Source organism: Salvelinus namaycush, unplaced genomic scaffold (assembly GCF_016432855.1).
Source record: "Salvelinus namaycush isolate Seneca unplaced genomic scaffold, SaNama_1.0 Scaffold47, whole genome shotgun sequence".
Classification (NCBI taxonomy): Eukaryota; Metazoa; Chordata; class Actinopteri; order Salmoniformes; family Salmonidae; genus Salvelinus; species Salvelinus namaycush.
In genome coordinates, this window is record NW_024061164.1 from 401,339 (window position 1) to 416,208 (window position 14,870).

The window sequence follows — 14,870 nt, forward strand, 5'->3', positions numbered from 1 at the left end:
CGTGCGCACAAAAGAACTTCGGTTTTGTATGGCATTGGAAGATTTGACTCTGGCAAACACTGATAAGATGGCCCACTGCCACCGCGAAGCACAGGACTTGGTATCTGAGTGGTGAAGCCGATGAACTACATGTGTGGATTGGAACACAACATCTTCGCAAAACAGATGTTTTTTCTTCTCTTGCATGGCCCCAACATGAATATAGAATCCCTGCACAATCCTAGAGCAAACTGATAAGATTCAGGAATTGAAGAATAGCTTTACCAAGGGCAACCTCAACGGTGGGATTTGAACCGAAACCTCCCCACACTTAATCAAGCACTGTAGACCACTCGGCCTGACAACACATTTGTTAAATGTCTCGATGGGATCGACACATGGCCCTGCAATTGCTATGCTTAACTTGATTTCAATCAAGGGTTTAAATACAGCAACTACAGTTTGTGGGGGCAACTGCCACAAGACAGAAAAAGGATGAGGTGGCCGAGTGGTTAAGGCGATGGACTGCTAATCCATTGTGCTATGCACGCATGGGTTCGAATCCCATCCTCATCGTGCGCACAAAAAAACTTTGGTTTTGTATGGCATTGGAAGATTTTGACTCTGGCAAACACTGATAAGATGGCCCACTGCCACCGCGAAAGCACAGGACTTGGTATCTGAGTGGTGAAGCCGATGAACTACATGTGTGGATTGGAACACAAACATCTTCGCAAAACAGATGTTTTTTCTTCTCTTGCATGGCCCCACATGAATATAGAATCCCTGCACAATCCTAGAGCGACTGATAAGATTCAGGAATTGAAGAATAGCTTTACCAAGGGCAACCTCAACGGTGGGATTTGAACCGAAACCTCCCCACACTTAATCAAGCACTGTAGACCACTCGGCCTGACAACACATTTGTTAAATGTCTCGATGGGATCGACACATGGCCCTGCAATTGCTATGCTTAACTTTCATTGATTTCAATCAAGGGTTTAAATACAGCAACTACAGTTTGTGGGGGCAACTGCCACAAGACAGAAAAAGGATGAGGTGGCCGAGTGGTTAAGGCGATGGACTGCTAATCCATTGTGCTATGCACGCATGGGTTCGAATCCCATCCTCATCGTGCGCACAAAAAAACTTTGGTTTTGTATGGCATTGGAAGATTTTGACTCTGGCAAACACTGATAAGATGGCCCACTGCCACCGCGAAAGCACAGGACTTGGTATCTGAGTGGTGAAGCCGATGAACTACATGTGTGGATTGGAACACAAACATCTTCGCAAAACAGATGTTTTTCTTCTCTTGCATGGCCCCACATGAATATAGAATCCCTGCACAATCCTAGAGCGACTGATAAGATTCAGGAATTGAAGAATAGCTTTACCAAGGGCAACCTCAACGGTGGGATTTGAACCGAAACCTCCCCACACTTAATCAAGCACTGTAGACCACTCGGCCTGACAACACATTTGTTAAATGTCTCGATGGGATCGACACATGGCCCTGCAATTGCTATGCTTAACTTTCATTGATTTCAATCAAGGGTTTAAATACAGCAACTACAGTTTGTGGGGGCAACTGCCACAAGACAGAAAAAGGATGAGGTGGCCGAGTGGTTAAGGCGATGGACTGCTAATCCATTGTGCTATGCACGCATGGGTTCGAATCCCATCCTCATCGTGCGCACAAAATAACTTTGGTTTTGTATGGCATTGGAAGATTTTGACTCTGGCAAACACTGATAAGATGGCCCACTGCCACCGCGAAAGCACAGGACTTGGTATCTGAGTGGTGAAGCCGATGAACTACATGTGTGGATTGGAACACAAACATCTTCGCAAAACAGATGTTTTTTCTTCTCTTGCATGGCCCCACATGAATATAGAATCCCTGCACAATCCTAGAGCGACTGATAAGATTCAGGAATTGAAGAATAGCTTTACCAAGGGCAACCTCAACGGTGGGATTTGAACCGAAACCTCCCCACACTTAATCAAGCACTGTAGACCACTCGGCCTGACAACACATTTGTTAAATGTCTCGATGGGATCGACACATGGCCCTGCAATTGCTATGCTTAACTTTCATTGATTTCAATCAAGGGTTTAAATACAGCAACTACAGTTTGTGGGGGCAACTGCCACAAGAAGAAAAAGGATGAGGTGGCCGAGTGGTTAAGGCGATGGACTGCTAATCCATTGTGCTATGCACGCATGGGTTCGAATCCCATCCTCATCGTGCGCACAAAAAAAGTTGGTTTTGTATGGCATTGGAAGATTTTGACTCTGGCAAACACTGATAAGATGGCCCACTGCCACCGCGAAAGCACAGGACTTGGTATCTGAGTGGTGAAGCCGATGAACTACATGTGTGGATTGGAACACAAACATCTTCGCAAAACAGATGTTTTTTCTTCTCTTGCATGGCCCCACATGAATATAGAATCCCTGCACAATCCTAGAGCGACTGATAAGATTCAGGAATTGAAGAATAGCTTTACCAAGGGCAACCTCAACGGTGGGATTTGAACCGAAACCTCCCCACACTTAATCAAGCACTGTAGACCACTCGGCCTGACAACACATTTGTTAAATGTCTCGATGGGATCGACACATGGCCCTGCAATTGCTATGCTTAACTTTCATTGATTTCAATCAAGGGTTTAAATACAGCAACTACAGTTTGTGGGGGCAACTGCCACAAGACAGAAAAAGGATGAGGTGGCCGAGTGGTTAAGGCGATGGACTGCTAATCCATTGTGCTATGCACGCATGGGTTCGAATCCCATCCTCATCGTGCGCACAGAATAACTGTGCATTTTTATGGCATTGGAAGATTTTGACTCTCGCAAACACTGATAAGATGGCCCACTGCCACCGCGAAAGCACAGGACTTGGTATCTGAGTGGTGAAGCCGATGAACTACATGTGTGGATTGGAACACAAACATCTTCGCAAAACAGATGTTTTTTCTTCTCTTGCATGGCCCCACATGAATATAGAATCCCTGCACAATCCTAGAGCGACTGATAAGATTCAGGAATTGAAGAATAGCTTTACCAAGGGCAACCTCAACGGTGGGATTTGAACCGAAACCTCCCCACACTTAATCAAGCACTGTAGACCACTCGGCCTGACAACACATTTGTTAAATGTCTCGATGGGATCGACACATGGCCCTGCAATTGCTATGCTTAACTTTCATTGATTTCAATCAAGGGTTTAAATACAGCAACTACAGTTTGTGGGGGCATCTGCCACAAGAAGGAAAAAGGATGAGGTGGCCGAGTGGTTAAGGCGATGGACTGCTAATCCATTGTGCTATGCACGCATGGGTTCGAATCCCATCCTCATCGTGCGCACAAAAAAACTTTGGTTTTGTATGGCATTGGAAGATTTTGACTCTCGCAAACACTGATAAGATGGCCCACTGCCACCGCGAAAGCACAGGACTTGGTATCTGAGTGGTGAAGCCGATGAACTACATGTGTGGATTGGAACACAAACATCTTCGCAAAACAGATGTTTTTTCTTCTCTTGCATGGCCCCACATGAATATAGAATCCCTGCACAATCCTAGAGCGACTGATAAGATTCAGGAATTGAAGAATAGCTTTACAGCAAATGAAAGACAAAGATCTTGTGAATCCAGCCAATATTTCAGTTTTTTTAACCTGTTAGGCGGGCTGTCCCGACATCGGTACACTTATGACAACATCCAGCTCTATTGCAGGGCGCGAAATTCAAAATCTATTTTTTTTAAATATTTAACTTTCACACATTAACAAGTCCAATACAGCATTTGAAAGATAAACATCTTGTCAATCCAGCCAACATGTCCGATTTTTTAAATGTTTTACAGAGAAAACACCACATATATTTATGTTAGCTCACCACCAAATAAAAAAAGAGGACAGACATTTTTCACAGCACAAGTAGGATGCAAGTAGCATGCACAAGCCAACCTAACTAACCTAGAACCAACCTAAATAACCTAGAAAAAACTACCTCAGATGACAGTCCTATAACATGTTACACAATAAATCTATGTTTTGTTCAAAAAATGTGCATATTTTAGCTATAAATCAGTTTTACATTACTGCTACCATCATAGCTAAAGTCAGAAATCGCACGGGAGTAGCCAGAGTAAATACAGACACCAACGTCAACTACCTAATTACTCATCATAAAACATTTCAGAAAAATATATGGTGTATAGCAAAATGAAAGACAAAGATCATGTGAATACAGACAATATTTCCGATTTTCTAAGTGTTTTACAGCGAAAACACAATATATCGTTATATTAGCTTACTGCAATGGCTAACACACAAAAGCATTGATTCCAAGTAATCGGTAGCGATAGCACAGCTCGACAGATATATTAAATAGCATCCCAAATTGGGTCCTTATCTTTGTTGATCTTCCATCAGAATGTTGTAAAGGGGTCCATTGTCCAGTACCGTCTTTCTTTTGGATCCAGAACGAACTATTTCCCTCTTGAAATAGCAAGCACACTGGCCGTGCGGCGCTAACCTCTCCTTCATGAAAGAATTCTTCCAAAGCATCACGTCTAAAGTCCCGAATAAATTTCAATAATATAATTAAACTATATTGAAAAAAACATACTTTAGGATGATATTGTGACATGTATCAAGTCAAATCGAAGCCGGAGATTATATTCATGTATAACGACACGTTTCCAGGAGGCAATACAAAGTCCAACTTCGCGCCATGGAGAAAAAAAATTATGGCCGTCCTCTCACTCCAAGAGGCTGTGTTCATTCCCTGAACGAGATATTCAAGTGCTTTCTGCTCTCACTTCCGCATGACAGCCAGGGGAAGGCGTATGACGTGTTTCTATGGTCCCAAGTGACATGCCCTTTTATGGACAAGCTCTTGAAAAGAGACCTCGCATTTGGAAATCTCACTTCCGGATAGGAAATGGGCTGTAAAAATAGTTCTGTTCCACTTAGAGAAATAATTCAAACGTTTTTAGAAACTAGAGACTGTTTTCTATCCAATAGTAGTAATAATATGCATATTGTAAGAGCAAAAATTGATTAAGAGGCCGTTTGAAATGGCACATATTTTCCAGTTTTTCCAATACGCCCCCTGCAGCCATAAGAAGTTAAGTGTTTTACAGCGAAAACACAATATAGCATTATATTAGCTTACTACAATAGCCAACCACACAACAGCATTGATTCAAGCCAACAATAGCGATAACGAATAAACCAGCAAAAGATATTAATTTTTTCACTAACCTTCTCAAACTTCTTCAGATGACAGTCCTATAACATCATATTACACAATACATATAGAGTTTGTTCGAAAATGTGCATATTTAGCGGCACAAATCGTGGTTATACAATGAGAATAGTAGCCAAGCTGCCAACAATATGTCGGGAGAAATCTTGGGAGAGGCACCTAATCTAATCAGTAACTAATCATAAACTTGACTAAAAAAATACAGGTTGGACAGCAAATGAAAGATACATTAGTTCTTAATGCAACCGCTGTGTTAGATTTTTTAAATTAACGTTACTACGACATACAGCGTGCGTTAAAGCGAGACCGCACCGAAATTAATGGCGGAACAGTAGTTTTACATTTTTCAACAGAACAACGAATTAACATCATAAATACTTCTTACTTTTTGATGAGCTCCCATCAGAATCTTGGGCAAGTTGTCCTTTGTCCAGAGGAATCGTTGCTCGGTTGTAGATTGTCGCCTTCAACTTTGGAATTAGCAGTAAACATTAGCCATATGGCGAAGACGTGTCCAACTCACCAGCACGAATAAAATACCGAAAATCGCAATATACTGATATTAACTGATATAACTCGGTTTAAAATAACAACATTATGATGTCTTTAACACCTATATCGAATAAAATCAGAGCCGGATATATCTAAGGCCTATAACGGTAGCTTTCCAGAACGCCATCCTGAGGTCTGTCTTGCGTCATGGCGAAAGATGAAAAGACTGGACCCCACGTTCCCAGCCCATTTATATGGCCTCAGATCTGCCTCGCAACTCCATTCCAATTCTCACTATTTGCTGACATCTAGGGGAAGACGTATGCAGTGCATCTCGACCAATAGAAGAAATGCAAATTAATAAACTGACCCCAGAACAGCCCTGACTTATTTCAGATTTCTCACTTCCTCACCGGAAAATTGCTCCAACTTGAGTTCTGTTTTACTCACAGATATAATTCAAACGGTTTAGAAACTAGAGAGTGTTTTCTATCCAATAGTAATAATAATATGCATATTGTACGAGCAAGAATTGAGTACGAGGCAGTTTAATTTGGGAACGAAATTTTTACAAAGGGAAAACAGCACCCCCTATTGAGAAAAGGTTAAAATATAGCAACTACAGTTTGTGGGGGCAATCTGCCACAAGACAGAAAAGGATGAGGTGGCCGAGTGGTTAAGGCGATGGACTGCTAATCCATTGTGCTATGCACGCATGGGTTCGAATCCCATCCTCATCGTGCGCACAAAAAACTTTGGTTTTGTATGGCATTGGAAGATTTTGACTCTGGCAAACACTGATAAGATGGCCCACTGCCACCGCGAAAGCACAGGACTTGGTATCTGAGTGGTGAAGCCGATGAACTACATGTGTGGATTGGAACACAAACATCTTCGCAAAACAGATGTTTTTTCTTCTCTTGCATGGCCCCACATGAATATAGAATCCCTGCACAATCCTAGAGCGACTGATAAGATTCAGGAATTGAAGAATAGCTTTACCAAGGGCAACCTCAACGGTGGGATTTGAACCGAAACCTCCCCACACTTAATCAAGCACTGTAGACCACTCGGCCTGACAACACATTTGTTAAATGTCTCGATGGGATCGACACATGGCCCTGCAATTGCTATGCTTAACTTTCATTGATTTCAATCAAGGGTTTAAATACAGCAACTACAGTTTGTGGGGGCAACTGCCACAAGACAGAAAAAGGATGAGGTGGCCGAGTGGTTAAGGCGATGGACTGCTAATCCATTGTGCTATGCACGCATGGGTTCGAATCCCATCCTCATCGTGCGCACAAAAAACTTTGGTTTTGTATGGCATTGGAAGATTTTGACTCTGGCAAACACTGATAAGATGGCCCACTGCCACCGCGAAAGCACAGGACTTGGTATCTGAGTGGTGAAGCCGATGAACTACATGTGTGGATTGGAACACAAACATCTTCGCAAAACAGATGTTTTTTCTTCTCTTGCATGGCCCCACATGAATATAGAATCCCTGCACAATCCTAGAGCGACTGATAAGATTCAGGAATTGAAGAATAGCTTTACCAAGGGCAACCTCAACGGTGGGATTTGAACCGAAACCTCCCCACACTTAATCAAGCACTGTAGACCACTCGGCCTGACAACACATTTGTTAAATGTCTCGATGGGATCGACACATGGCCCTGCAATTGCTATGCTTAACTTTCATTGATTTCAATCAAGGGTTTAAATACAGCAACTACAGTTTGTGGGGGCAACTGCCACAAGACAGAAAAAGGATGAGGTGGCCGAGTGGTTAAGGCGATGGACTGCTAATCCATTGTGCTATGCACGCATGGGTTCGAATCCCATCCTCATCGTGCGCACAAAAAAACTTTGGTTTTGTATGGCATTGGAAGATTTTGACTCTGGCAAACACTGATAAGATGGCCCACTGCCACCGCGAAAGCACAGGACTTGGTATCTGAGTGGTGAAGCCGATGAACTACATGTGTGGATTGGAACACAAACATCTTCGCAAAACAGATGTTTTTTCTTCTCTTGCATGGCCCCACATGAATATAGAATCCCTGCACAATCCTAGAGCGACTGATAAGATTCAGGAATTGAAGAATAGCTTTACCAAGGGCAACCTCAACGGTGGGATTTGAACCGAAACCTCCCCACACTTAATCAAGCACTGTAGACCACTCGGCCTGACAACACATTTGTTAAATGTCTCGATGGGATCGACACATGGCCCTGCAATTGCTATGCTTAACTTTCATTGATTTCAATCAAGGGTTTAAATACAGCAACTACAGTTTGTGGGGGCAACTGCCACAAGACAGAAAAAGGATGAGGTGGCCGAGTGGTTAAGGCGATGGACTGCTAATCCATTGTGCTATGCACGCATGGGTTCGAATCCCATCCTCATCGTGCGCACAAAAAAACTTTGGTTTTGTATGGCATTGGAAGATTTTGACTCTGGCAAACACTGATAAGATGGCCCACTGCCACCGCGAAAGCACAGGACTTGGTATCTGAGTGGTGAAGCCGATGAACTACATGTGTGGATTGGAACACAAACATCTTCGCAAAACAGATGTTTTTTCTTCTCTTGCATGGCCCCACATGAATATAGAATCCCTGCACAATCCTAGAGCGACTGATAAGATTCAGGAATTGAAGAATAGCTTTACCAAGGGCAACCTCAACGGTGGGATTTGAACCGAAACCTCCCCACACTTAATCAAGCACTGTAGACCACTCGGCCTGACAACACATTTGTTAAATGTCTCGATGGGATCGACACATGGCCCTGCAATTGCTATGCTTAACTTTCATTGATTTCAATCAAGGGTTTAAATACAGCAACTACAGTTTGTGGGGGCAACTGCCACAAGACAGAAAAAGGATGAGGTGGCCGAGTGGTTAAGGCGATGGACTGCTAATCCATTGTGCTATGCACGCATGGGTTCGAATCCCATCCTCATCGTGCGCACAAAAAAACTTTGGTTTTGTATGGCATTGGAAGATTTTGACTCTGGCAAACACTGATAAGATGGCCCACTGCCACCGCGAAAGCACAGGACTTGGTATCTGAGTGGTGAAGCCGATGAACTACATGTGTGGATTGGAACACAAACATCTTCGCAAAACAGATGTTTTTTCTTCTCTTGCATGGCCCCACATGAATATAGAATCCCTGCACAATCCTAGAGCGACTGATAAGATTCAGGAATTGAAGAATAGCTTTACCAAGGGCAACCTCAACGGTGGGATTTGAACCGAAACCTCCCCACACTTAATCAAGCACTGTAGACCACTCGGCCTGACAACACATTTGTTAAATGTCTCGATGGGATCGACACATGGCCCTGCAATTGCTATGCTTAACTTTCATTGATTTCAATCAAGGGTTTAAATACAGCAACTACAGTTTGTGGGGGCAACTGCCACAAGACAGAAAAAGGATGAGGTGGCCGAGTGGTTAAGGCGATGGACTGCTAATCCATTGTGCTATGCACGCATGGGTTCGAATCCCATCCTCATCGTGCGCACAAAAAAACTTTGGTTTTGTATGGCATTGGAAGATTTTGACTCTGGCAAACACTGATAAGATGGCCCACTGCCACCGCGAAAGCACAGGACTTGGTATCTGAGTGGTGAAGCCGATGAACTACATGTGTGGATTGGAACACAAACATCTTCGCAAAACAGATGTTTTTTCTTCTCTTGCATGGCCCCACATGAATATAGAATCCCTGCACAATCCTAGAGCGACTGATAAGATTCAGGAATTGAAGAATAGCTTTACCAAGGGCAACCTCAACGGTGGGATTTGAACCGAAACCTCCCCACACTTAATCAAGCACTGTAGACCACTCGGCCTGACAACACATTTGTTAAATGTCTCGATGGGATCGACACATGGCCCTGCAATTGCTATGCTTAACTTTCATTGATTTCAATCAAGGGTTTAAATACAGCAACTACAGTTTGTGGGGGCAACTGCCACAAGACAGAAAAAGGATGAGGTGGCCGAGTGGTTAAGGCGATGGACTGCTAATCCATTGTGCTATGCACGCATGGGTTCGAATCCCATCCTCATCGTGCGCACAAAAAACTTTGGTTTTGTATGGCATTGGAAGATTTTGACTCTGGCAAACACTGATAAGATGGCCCACTGCCACCGCGAAAGCACAGGACTTGGTATCTGAGTGGTGAAGCCGATGAACTACATGTGTGGATTGGAACACAAACATCTTCGCAAAACAGATGTTTTTTCTTCTCTTGCATGGCCCCACATGAATATAGAATCCCTGCACAATCCTAGAGCGACTGATAAGATTCAGGAATTGAAGAATAGCTTTACCAAGGGCAACCTCAACGGTGGGATTTGAACCGAAACCTCCCCACACTTAATCAAGCACTGTAGACCACTCGGCCTGACAACACATTTGTTAAATGTCTCGATGGGATCGACACATGGCCCTGCAATTGCTATGCTTAACTTTCATTGATTTCAATCAAGGGTTTAAATACAGCAACTACAGTTTGTGGGGGCAACTGCCACAAGACAGAAAAAGGATGAGGTGGCCGAGTGGTTAAGGCGATGGACTGCTAATCCATTGTGCTATGCACGCATGGGTTCGAATCCCATCCTCATCGTGCGCACAAAAAACTTTGGTTTTGTATGGCATTGGAAGATTTTGACTCTGGCAAACACTGATAAGATGGCCCACTGCCACCGCGAAAGCACAGGACTTGGTATCTGAGTGGTGAAGCCGATGAACTACATGTGTGGATTGGAACACAAACATCTTCGCAAAACAGATGTTTTTTCTTCTCTTGCATGGCCCCACATGAATATAGAATCCCTGCACAATCCTAGAGCGACTGATAAGATTCAGGAATTGAAGAATAGCTTTACCAAGGGCAACCTCAACGGTGGGATTTGAACCGAAACCTCCCCACACTTAATCAAGCACTGTAGACCACTCGGCCTGACAACACATTTGTTAAATGTCTCGATGGGATCGACACATGGCCCTGCAATTGCTATGCTTAACTTTCATTGATTTCAATCAAGGGTTTAAATACAGCAACTACAGTTTGTGGGGGCAACTGCCACAAGACAGAAAAAGGATGAGGTGGCCGAGTGGTTAAGGCGATGGACTGCTAATCCATTGTGCTATGCACGCATGGGTTCGAATCCCATCCTCATCGTGCGCACAAAAAACTTTGGTTTTGTATGGCATTGGAAGATTTTGACTCTGGCAAACACTGATAAGATGGCCCACTGCCACCGCGAAAGCACAGGACTTGGTATCTGAGTGGTGAAGCCGATGAACTACATGTGTGGATTGGAACACAAACATCTTCGCAAAACAGATGTTTTTTCTTCTCTTGCATGGCCCCACATGAATATAGAATCCCTGCACAATCCTAGAGCGACTGATAAGATTCAGGAATTGAAGAATAGCTTTACCAAGGGCAACCTCAACGGTGGGATTTGAACCGAAACCTCCCCACACTTAATCAAGCACTGTAGACCACTCGGCCTGACAACACATTTGTTAAATGTCTCGATGGGATCGACACATGGCCCTGCAATTGCTATGCTTAACTTTCATTGATTTCAATCAAGGGTTTAAATACAGCAACTACAGTTTGTGGGGGCAACTGCCACAAGACAGAAAAAGGATGAGGTGGCCGAGTGGTTAAGGCGATGGACTGCTAATCCATTGTGCTATGCACGCATGGGTTCGAATCCCATCCTCATCGTGCGCACAAAAAACTTTGGTTTTGTATGGCATTGGAAGATTTTGACTCTGGCAAACACTGATAAGATGGCCCACTGCCACCGCGAAAGCACAGGACTTGGTATCTGAGTGGTGAAGCCGATGAACTACATGTGTGGATTGGAACACAAACATCTTCGCAAAACAGATGTTTTTTCTTCTCTTGCATGGCCCCACATGAATATAGAATCCCTGCACAATCCTAGAGCGACTGATAAGATTCAGGAATTGAAGAATAGCTTTACCAAGGGCAACCTCAACGGTGGGATTTGAACCGAAACCTCCCCACACTTAATCAAGCACTGTAGACCACTCGGCCTGACAACACATTTGTTAAATGTCTCGATGGGATCGACACATGGCCCTGCAATTGCTATGCTTAACTTTCATTGATTTCAATCAAGGGTTTAAATACAGCAACTACAGTTTGTGGGGGCAACTGCCACAAGACAGAAAAAGGATGAGGTGGCCGAGTGGTTAAGGCGATGGACTGCTAATCCATTGTGCTATGCACGCATGGGTTCGAATCCCATCCTCATCGTGCGCACAAAAAACTTTGGTTTTGTATGGCATTGGAAGATTTTGACTCTGGCAAACACTGATAAGATGGCCCACTGCCACCGCGAAAGCACAGGACTTGGTATCTGAGTGGTGAAGCCGATGAACTACATGTGTGGATTGGAACACAAACATCTTCGCAAAACAGATGTTTTTTCTTCTCTTGCATGGCCCCACATGAATATAGAATCCCTGCACAATCCTAGAGCGACTGATAAGATTCAGGAATTGAAGAATAGCTTTACCAAGGGCAACCTCAACGGTGGGATTTGAACCGAAACCTCCCCACACTTAATCAAGCACTGTAGACCACTCGGCCTGACAACACATTTGTTAAATGTCTCGATGGGATCGACACATGGCCCTGCAATTGCTATGCTTAACTTTCATTGATTTCAATCAAGGGTTTAAATACAGCAACTACAGTTTGTGGGGGCAACTGCCACAAGACAGAAAAAGGATGAGGTGGCCGAGTGGTTAAGGCGATGGACTGCTAATCCATTGTGCTATGCACGCATGGGTTCGAATCCCATCCTCATCGTGCGCACAAAAAACTTTGGTTTTGTATGGCATTGGAAGATTTTGACTCTGGCAAACACTGATAAGATGGCCCACTGCCACCGCGAAAGCACAGGACTTGGTATCTGAGTGGTGAAGCCGATGAACTACATGTGTGGATTGGAACACAAACATCTTCGCAAAACAGATGTTTTTTCTTCTCTTGCATGGCCCCACATGAATATAGAATCCCTGCACAATCCTAGAGCGACTGATAAGATTCAGGAATTGAAGAATAGCTTTACCAAGGGCAACCTCAACGGTGGGATTTGAACCGAAACCTCCCCACACTTAATCAAGCACTGTAGACCACTCGGCCTGACAACACATTTGTTAAATGTCTCGATGGGATCGACACATGGCCCTGCAATTGCTATGCTTAACTTTCATTGATTTCAATCAAGGGTTTAAATACAGCAACTACAGTTTGTGGGGGCAACTGCCACAAGACAGAAAAAGGATGAGGTGGCCGAGTGGTTAAGGCGATGGACTGCTAATCCATTGTGCTATGCACGCATGGGTTCGAATCCCATCCTCATCGTGCGCACAAAAAACTTTGGTTTTGTATGGCATTGGAAGATTTTGACTCTGGCAAACACTGATAAGATGGCCCACTGCCACCGCGAAAGCACAGGACTTGGTATCTGAGTGGTGAAGCCGATGAACTACATGTGTGGATTGGAACACAAACATCTTCGCAAAACAGATGTTTTTTCTTCTCTTGCATGGCCCCACATGAATATAGAATCCCTGCACAATCCTAGAGCGACTGATAAGATTCAGGAATTGAAGAATAGCTTTACCAAGGGCAACCTCAACGGTGGGATTTGAACCGAAACCTCCCCACACTTAATCAAGCACTGTAGACCACTCGGCCTGACAACACATTTGTTAAATGTCTCGATGGGATCGACACATGGCCCTGCAATTGCTATGCTTAACTTTCATTGATTTCAATCAAGGGTTTAAATACAGCAACTACAGTTTGTGGGGGCAACTGCCACAAGCAGGAAAAAGGATGAGGTGGCCGAGTGGTTAAGGCGATGGACTGCTAATCCATTGTGCTATGCACGCATGGGTTCGAATCCCATCCTCATCGTGCGCACAAAAAACTTTGGTTTTGTATGGCATTGGAAGATTTTGACTCTGGCAAACACTGATAAGATGGCCCACTGCCACCGCGAAAGCACAGGACTTGGTATCTGAGTGGTGAAGCCGATGAACTACATGTGTGGATTGGAACACAAACATCTTCGCAAAACAGATGTTTTTTCTTCTCTTGCATGGCCCCACATGAATATAGAATCCCTGCACAATCCTAGAGCGACTGATAAGATTCAGGAATTGAAGAATAGCTTTACCAAGGGCAACCTCAACGGTGGGATTTGAACCGAAACCTCCCCACACTTAATCAAGCACTGTAGACCACTCGGCCTGACAACACATTTGTTAAATGTCTCGATGGGATCGACACATGGCCCTGCAATTGCTATGCTTAACTTTCATTGATTTCAATCAAGGGTTTAAATACAGCAACTACAGTTTGTGGGGGCAACTGCCACAAGACAGAAAAAGGATGAGGTGGCTGAGTGGTTAAGGCGATGGACTGCTAATCCATTGTGCTATGCACGCATGGGTTCGAATCCCATCCTCATCGTGCGCACAAAAGAACTTTGGTTTTGTATGGCATTGGAAGATTTTGACTCTGGCAAACACTGATAAGATGGCCCACTGCCACCGCGAAAGCACAGGACTTGGTATCTGAGTGGTGAAGCCGATGAACTACATGTGTGGATTGGAACACAAACATCTTCGCAAAACAGATGTTTTTTCTTCTCTTGCATGGCCCCACATGAATATAGAATCCCTGCACAATCCTAGAGCGACTGATAAGATTCAGGAATTGAAGAATAGCTTTACCAAGGGCAACCTCAACGGTGGGATTTGAACCGAAACCTCCCCACACTTAATCAAGCACTGTAGACCACTCGGCCTGACAACACATTTGTTAAATGTCTCGATGGGATCGACACATGGCCCTGCAATTGCTATGCTTAACTTTCATTGATTTCAATCAAGGGTTTAAATACAGCAACTACAGTTTGTGGGGGCAACTGCCACAAGACAGGAAAAGGATGAGGTGGCCGAGTGGTTAAGGCGATGGACTGCTAATCCATTGTGCTATGCACGCATGGGTTCGAATCCCATCCTCATCGT

The 14,870-nt window shown here is 44.0% G+C and overlaps 22 non-coding genes across 22 annotated transcripts; all 22 read left to right on the forward strand.

Moving 5' to 3' along the window:
• The first annotated feature begins 473 nt into the window (after window positions 1-473).
• On the forward strand, window positions 474-555 carry trnas-gcu. The gene has a single exon. It is a non-coding gene; the product is annotated as a tRNA-Ser (tRNA).
• A 477-nt stretch (window positions 556-1,032) lies between these two features.
• Window positions 1,033-1,114, forward strand: trnas-gcu. The gene has a single exon. It is a non-coding gene; the product is annotated as a tRNA-Ser (tRNA).
• Window positions 1,115-1,590: 476 nt separating this feature from the next.
• Window positions 1,591-1,672, forward strand: trnas-gcu. The gene has a single exon. It is a non-coding gene; the product is annotated as a tRNA-Ser (tRNA).
• Window positions 1,673-2,148: 476 nt separating this feature from the next.
• trnas-gcu lies at window positions 2,149-2,230 on the forward strand. The gene has a single exon. It is a non-coding gene; the product is annotated as a tRNA-Ser (tRNA).
• Window positions 2,231-2,706: 476 nt separating this feature from the next.
• On the forward strand, window positions 2,707-2,788 carry trnas-gcu. The gene has a single exon. It is a non-coding gene; the product is annotated as a tRNA-Ser (tRNA).
• A 477-nt stretch (window positions 2,789-3,265) lies between these two features.
• Window positions 3,266-3,347, forward strand: trnas-gcu. Its single transcript has one exon. It is a non-coding gene; the product is annotated as a tRNA-Ser (tRNA).
• Window positions 3,348-6,412: 3,065 nt separating this feature from the next.
• On the forward strand, window positions 6,413-6,494 carry trnas-gcu. Its single transcript has one exon. It is a non-coding gene; the product is annotated as a tRNA-Ser (tRNA).
• Window positions 6,495-6,970: 476 nt separating this feature from the next.
• Window positions 6,971-7,052, forward strand: trnas-gcu. Its single transcript has one exon. It is a non-coding gene; the product is annotated as a tRNA-Ser (tRNA).
• Window positions 7,053-7,528: 476 nt separating this feature from the next.
• Window positions 7,529-7,610, forward strand: trnas-gcu. Its single transcript has one exon. It is a non-coding gene; the product is annotated as a tRNA-Ser (tRNA).
• Window positions 7,611-8,087: 477 nt separating this feature from the next.
• Window positions 8,088-8,169, forward strand: trnas-gcu. Its single transcript has one exon. It is a non-coding gene; the product is annotated as a tRNA-Ser (tRNA).
• Window positions 8,170-8,646: 477 nt separating this feature from the next.
• On the forward strand, window positions 8,647-8,728 carry trnas-gcu. The gene has a single exon. It is a non-coding gene; the product is annotated as a tRNA-Ser (tRNA).
• Window positions 8,729-9,205: 477 nt separating this feature from the next.
• trnas-gcu lies at window positions 9,206-9,287 on the forward strand. Its single transcript has one exon. It is a non-coding gene; the product is annotated as a tRNA-Ser (tRNA).
• Window positions 9,288-9,764: 477 nt separating this feature from the next.
• On the forward strand, window positions 9,765-9,846 carry trnas-gcu. Its single transcript has one exon. It is a non-coding gene; the product is annotated as a tRNA-Ser (tRNA).
• Window positions 9,847-10,322: 476 nt separating this feature from the next.
• On the forward strand, window positions 10,323-10,404 carry trnas-gcu. Its single transcript has one exon. It is a non-coding gene; the product is annotated as a tRNA-Ser (tRNA).
• Window positions 10,405-10,880: 476 nt separating this feature from the next.
• trnas-gcu lies at window positions 10,881-10,962 on the forward strand. Its single transcript has one exon. It is a non-coding gene; the product is annotated as a tRNA-Ser (tRNA).
• A 476-nt stretch (window positions 10,963-11,438) lies between these two features.
• Window positions 11,439-11,520, forward strand: trnas-gcu. The gene has a single exon. It is a non-coding gene; the product is annotated as a tRNA-Ser (tRNA).
• Window positions 11,521-11,996: 476 nt separating this feature from the next.
• On the forward strand, window positions 11,997-12,078 carry trnas-gcu. Its single transcript has one exon. It is a non-coding gene; the product is annotated as a tRNA-Ser (tRNA).
• Window positions 12,079-12,554: 476 nt separating this feature from the next.
• On the forward strand, window positions 12,555-12,636 carry trnas-gcu. The gene has a single exon. It is a non-coding gene; the product is annotated as a tRNA-Ser (tRNA).
• A 476-nt stretch (window positions 12,637-13,112) lies between these two features.
• On the forward strand, window positions 13,113-13,194 carry trnas-gcu. Its single transcript has one exon. It is a non-coding gene; the product is annotated as a tRNA-Ser (tRNA).
• A 476-nt stretch (window positions 13,195-13,670) lies between these two features.
• Window positions 13,671-13,752, forward strand: trnas-gcu. The gene has a single exon. It is a non-coding gene; the product is annotated as a tRNA-Ser (tRNA).
• A 476-nt stretch (window positions 13,753-14,228) lies between these two features.
• On the forward strand, window positions 14,229-14,310 carry trnas-gcu. The gene has a single exon. It is a non-coding gene; the product is annotated as a tRNA-Ser (tRNA).
• Window positions 14,311-14,787: 477 nt separating this feature from the next.
• Window positions 14,788-14,869, forward strand: trnas-gcu. The gene has a single exon. It is a non-coding gene; the product is annotated as a tRNA-Ser (tRNA).
• The last annotated feature ends 1 nt before the right edge of the window (window position 14,870 follows it).